General features: G+C 52.1%; 1 protein-coding gene across 1 annotated transcript in view; it reads right to left on the bottom strand.

Moving 5' to 3' along the window:
- The window catches only part of dnm1a (dynamin 1a), a gene marked incomplete at both ends in the record, with an annotated part of 74,961 nt that overhangs the window by 7,693 nt on the left and 62,268 nt on the right, over positions 1-5,000 (bottom strand).

Raw genomic sequence — 5,000 nt, 5'->3', positions numbered from 1 at the left:
GCGGAATCCAGGATTGAGACAGCGTATGTGAGTGTGCACGTGTGTGTATGTGTGTGTGTGCACATGTGTGTGTATGTGTGTGTGCACATGTGTGTGTGCGCTTGTGTGCGTGCGCCCGGAGCTAAGGCTAAGGGCCCGGAGTTCAGGACTACTTTAGAGATCTGAAGCCCAGAGTAACACACACCCTGTGGTCACACTCCTCCGAGCTTCACCACCCAACGCTACTAAAGGCAGCCATCCCACCCAGTGTGTGTGTGTGTGTCAGGGTGTGTGTGTGTGTGTGTGTCTGAGAGAGCGAAATAAGACTGTAAAATAGCGAGAAAAGCAACAGTGGTGTCCATGTTGACGGTGAAACTTCAGTCACGTTCACACATGAATTAGTCTAGCAGGCTTCCAGACCAGAATATCACACACACGCACACACACACACACATATACACACACACACACACACACACGCACACAGACACTCCCCCGGGTCTCTTCACAGCACCTGAGTACAGCTCCCCCCCAGAACCATCTGTCAGACCACAGCCCAGCCCAGTCCATGTGTATGAGTGTGTGTGTGTGTGTGTGTGTGTGTGTGTGTGTGTGTGTGTGTGTGTGTATCTTAAACAGCCTTCCCTCATCAAAGACCAGGGTTCAGGGTTCAGACCTGCTAAATGGTCACATACACCCCCACCCCCATCCCCACACACACACACACCTCTGCAGAGTGACATAGAGCAGGTGGCCAGGTGTCCATGACAGGAGATTAAACACGTGGTTGCCATGGACACCAGGGGGTGACGTCACCATTTGTGCCGGACCCAAATGAGTCCCTGTCCTCTACTTTCTCTCTCTCTCTTTCTTTCCCTCTCTCCCTCTCTCTTTCTCTCTCCCAGGGAGGGAATGGCCTTCAACTGACTCACACATTTTCCTTTCCCCTGGCCAGTCCCAAAAAAAAGATGGAAGGGAGGGAGGGAGAGGGAGGGGAGGGAGGGAAGGAGAGAAGGAGGGGTGGGAGGGAGGGAGGGAGGGAGGGAGAGAGGGGCAGAGAGAGAGAGACTGAAAAAAGAAGAGCAAGAAGGAGGGTGAGTCACGTTGAAAGAGAGAGAGAGGGAACAGAGATGATAGAGAGAGAGAGAGACACAGAGAGAGAGAGAGAGAGAGAGAGAGAGAGAGACAGAGAGAGAGAGGCAGAGAGAGAGAGAGACACAGGGAGAGAGAGAGAGACAGAGAGAGAGAAAGAAAGAGAGACAGAGAGGCGGAGAGAGAGAGAGACTGAGACAGAGAGAGAGAGAGAGGGAGACTGAGTAGAAAAGGAAGAGAGAGAGACAGAGGATATAGTTAAAGAAAGCGATAGAGATGGATGTGTGGGAGAAGGATAGAGGAATTAGAGACGGAGGAGAGTGAGGAAGAGAGGAAGAGCCAGCCTGACAGAGAGTGGGCAGAGTGCCGAGTAGGACCCCTTTCCCCCCACCCCCTCCACAACACACACACACACACACACACACACACACACAGAGCATGTATGGAAGTCATCAGAGGGTGAGAGAGGAGGCTGCAATGCTGTGTGTCGGGGGCAGACCTCTGACTCCCCCTGCCTCCAATCCTCCCTCCCCTCCCTCCCCTCCTCCCTGCCTCCCCTCCTCCCCTCCTCCCCTCCCTCCCCTCCTCCCTGCCTCCCTTCCTCCCCTCCCTCCCCTCCTCCCCTCCCTCCCTCCTCCCCTCCCTCACCTCCCTCCATCTCCCTACAGAGAGGCAGACTGCAGACTGACTGAGTGATTCTCCATGTGTTCACATAAAACCAGCATAGTCAGCTCAGCAGCACGGGACACACTCTTAGGTCAGCAGACACACACACACACACACACACACACACACACACACACACACACACCTACACACCTACACACACAAACTCAGCAGAGGAGGATAGATCCTGACTCATCTGTCAGTTTAATGTGTGGGAAAGCTTCCAGTTCACCTGGACAGCTAACACAGAAACACACTCCCAACACACACCAACACACACCCCCGCACAGGCGCACACACCAACACAACACACACACACACACACACCCTGTGGTAAAAGCTCTTCTGGGCAGAGTAGGTCTTGTTGGTAGGAATGTATCAGCGTATACTGCAAACCACAGAGAGAGAGAGGAGAGGAGAGGAGAGAAGAGGAGGAGAGGGAAGAAGAGAAGAGAGGAGAAGAGAGGAGAGGAAAGGAAAGGAGAGGAGAGGAGCTGAAATACTTTCCATTGTTTTGTTTTGCTTGTGAGTAATACCAGCCTAATTATAAAAGGCACAGGAAGTTCACGTTGGATTCATAAACACACTTCACATGTCCCAACTCCAAACCCTGCTAGGCTAATCTAAACATGGGCCCCACATACACACACAACGCTGCCTCCAGGACACACACCCACACCCACCCACACACACACACACCCCCACACACCCACACACACGGATACACACATATCGCACATACACACACATACGCACACGCACACGCACACACACACGCACACGCAAACACACACATACACACACACACACACGCACACACACACACACACACGCACACGCACACGCACACACACACACACACACACACACACACACACACATACACTGATCCAACACACACACAGCTGGGGAGTAACTTTGGGCGTGAGGTTGGACCTGGTTTAAGAACAGACTGGTGAACCTGGTGTTTACAGTACAGGGGCCTTGTTCCTTTAAGAGCACTGTGTGTGTATGTGTGTGTGTGTGTGTGTGTGTGTGTGTGTGTGTGTGTGTGTGTGTGTGTGTGTGTGTGTGTGCGCGCGTGTGTATCCCTGTGTGTGTGTGTGTGTGCATGTGTGTGTGTATCCGTGTGTGTGTGCGTGTGTGTGTGGGTGTGTGTATCCGTGTGTGTGTGTGTGTATCCGTGTGTGTGTGTGTGTGTATCCGTGTGTGTGTGTGTGTGTGTGTGGAGGCAGATTGAAAAAGTGCTGGTGACTTGGGCTCGCATCAAAGGTTGTCGAGAACCCGCACAGCATCTGGGAGCAATAACGCTGCTCCTAACCCCTCATTACCGCCACGACTGGGCCCTGGGCAGGGGCCAATAGCAATTTTCAAAACGCTAGTTTCTTCCCTCCCTCCTTCCCTTCCCTTCCCTCCCTCCCTCCCTCCCTTCCCTCCCTCCCGCCCCTCCCCCCGCCCACCCTCCCTCCCTCCCCTCCCCTCCCTCCCCTCCCTCCCTCCCTCCCTCCCCTCCTCCCTCCCCTCCTCCCTCCCCTCCTCCCTCCCTCCCTTCCCTCCCTACCTCTCTTCTCCCTCCTTTCCTTCTTCCTTCCCTCCCTCCCTTCCCTCCCTCCCTCCCTTCCCTCCCCTGAGTTCTGTCTCTCTTTCATTCTTTCAGTAAAAGAGAAGCTCCATGGCCGGCACACACACTCCTGAGGCACACACGCACACACACACACACACACACACACACACACACACACACACACACACACACACACTCACACACAGAGGAGAGAGAGAGAGGCTCCATGGCCGGCCATGGATGAGCGGGGCTGAGGCGGAGGGCCCTCAGGAGGAGGAGGTTGTTGACACATTCACACATTCTCTCCTTCACTGTGTTCAGCTCAGGTCACAAGAAAGAGGAGAAAGAGGGAGAGAAAGAGAGAGAGAAAGAGAGGGTCTCGCTTGGGGGCTGTCTGCACTTAACACAAAACAGAGGGAAGAGAAAGATAGAGGAGAGAGAGAGAGAGGGAAAAAGAGAGAGAGAGAGAGAGAGAGAGAGAGAGAGAGAGGGAAAGAGAGAGAGAGAGAGAGAGAGAGAGAGAGGGAAAAAAGAGAGAGAGAGAGAGAGAGAGAGAGAGAGAGAGAGAGAGAGAGAGAGAGAAGGAGATGGAAAGAGATGTGTCTCCTTGGTAGAATGGACACAGTAAAGTACTGTACTTTGGTTTGTTCCCTGTGGTCTAACCTTCTCATGTATCACTGTCAGGGGGAGGCTGGTGGAGGTAGGAATCAGAGGATGGCCTCATTGTTACAAATCTTCTGAGCTTTCCAGAGGCTTGGTGCCACAGGGGGAAGACAGCCAGAGGAGAAAAAAAAAAAACTCTGAAAAAAAACTTCGTAGGCTACAACTTTTACGATTATAAAACTTCATTTATAGAACCGTGGTACACAGCCAAACTCTGAAACATGCACGTCCCCAAAATAAAATCACAACTGTAGGATTGGACATGAGTTTTTTTTGTGCTATTCTGAGGCGGTGTTTAAAAAGGGTGTGGAGGAGTTAGCTAGACTTGAAACCTGCACTCTGATGCCTGATTCTCAAACCTTCGGCGAAAAAAACCCTGAGGTTCCTCTGTGCTGTCGTTAGCTCTTCCTGTGTGAACCTCCGTAAATAAAAAATAAACCCCTTGGAGAGGAGAGGAGGAAACAGCGTCTGCAGGCAGCTAAACAAAGACATCATTCAAAGCGCCAGCAGGTATTTCCCTCTTTAGCAGCTAATTGCTAACTGGCTAATTGTTTGTGTTATATTTACCTCAGCCAAAGGTCATTGTAACATCCCTGGGGGCTGAAACTACGCCCCCCACCCCCCCCGACAATCATGGTTGACCACCGGTGGTCCGAGGGAGTTTGAAGGGTAGGGGGGCAACGTTAATCTTCTAGAATAAACACACAAACACACACACACACACACGCACCAACCCCCCGCCCACGCTGACCACATAAACACATGTGAAAATTCCTACACGGGTAGGGAGGGTCGTCAATGAGAGGGCAATATTGTGTTAACGAGTGTGTGTGTGTTTGTTTGTGTGTTTGTGTGTTTGTGTGCGTGCACGCGCGTGTGATGGCGGGCGAGCACCAAACCCTGTCAAACACACACACAGGCGTCGCTAACTAGCTAACACTTCCTTGCTTCAAAGGGAACTACCAGTCTGCAGCCATACACACATCCAGACACACATCCAGACGCAACAAAAACAAACATTTGAATATGTAATTTA

This window comes from Nansenia antarctica (assembly GCF_963989245.1).
Source record: "Nansenia antarctica genome assembly, chromosome: 4".
NCBI classification, from domain to species: domain Eukaryota; kingdom Metazoa; phylum Chordata; class Actinopteri; order Argentiniformes; family Microstomatidae; genus Nansenia; species Nansenia antarctica.
The sequence above is the reverse complement of the archived record's forward strand: the minus strand, read 5'-3'. Positions and strand labels throughout refer to the sequence as shown.